Source organism: Penaeus monodon, chromosome 32 (genome assembly GCF_015228065.2).
Source record: "Penaeus monodon isolate SGIC_2016 chromosome 32, NSTDA_Pmon_1, whole genome shotgun sequence".
Taxonomy (NCBI): domain Eukaryota; kingdom Metazoa; phylum Arthropoda; class Malacostraca; order Decapoda; family Penaeidae; genus Penaeus; species Penaeus monodon.
This window is the reverse complement of record NC_051417.1, coordinates 33,508,088-33,509,015: the sequence shown is the minus strand read 5'-3', so window position 1 is coordinate 33,509,015 and position 928 is coordinate 33,508,088.

The window sequence follows — 928 nt, the reverse complement described above, 5'->3', positions numbered from 1 at the left end:
ATACTCTCTTATCTCCAAACTTGATGTCTGTCTTTACCCTTTTATTTTCTGCCTCCATCGGTTTCTCTCTTCCCTATTCTTTAAATGTTTCAGTTCTTGTGAATAGGTTTCGTACGTTACCATTTCTGCATTTCCTTCACGATGGAATTCCCGTCTGTTATCGATGGCGAGAAAACAAGGCATTTAAAAAAAGGAGTTTAAATTCCTCAATATAATGTTCTTATGTCTCACTGTTGTTCTGTTTTCTTGTGTTCTTATATTCTTATTTCTCACTGTTGTCTTATGTCACACTGTTGTTGCTTTTAGATGTAGGAGTAAAAGTATTATCCTGTCATCACTGTTATCATCGCTTATCGTTAAAATCATTATTCTTTTCTAGTAGTAGCAGAGTAATGCTGTTGCTTCATCTTAATGTTTCTTTCTTAATATCGCATCATGTCTGTTCATTCTATCATAATCATTGTGGTATTATTAGTTCTTAATATTTCTTGATCATCCTTCCGTTATTATTGTTGTTATTAACGCGTTGTTATTAATTGCTCATTATTACTATAGTAGATGAGTCTTGCCAATCTTTTATAAGTATCTTGTCATGGCATTTATAGTCTCCTATTTCACATTTACAGCCTTATCCATATATTTTCATAAATTTCCATTGTTTTGTTATCACTCTTAATTTTAAAGCCTTATTGTAATTATCATCACATTATGTTATCATAGTTTTCAAAATACATTAGCAAAATTATATATAAAATTTTTTTTTTTTTTAAAATTTTGGTAGTGATACTAAAGCTGAAATTTTCGCAAAAATTTATTTTTTTTCCTGGAAATTTTTCCTGTAACCTTTTATGGAAACATGCGGTTGGGTTTTCCCCGTTATAAATGCATAACTCTACCAAGGGTTTTTGATGAAATTTCATCAGGAAAC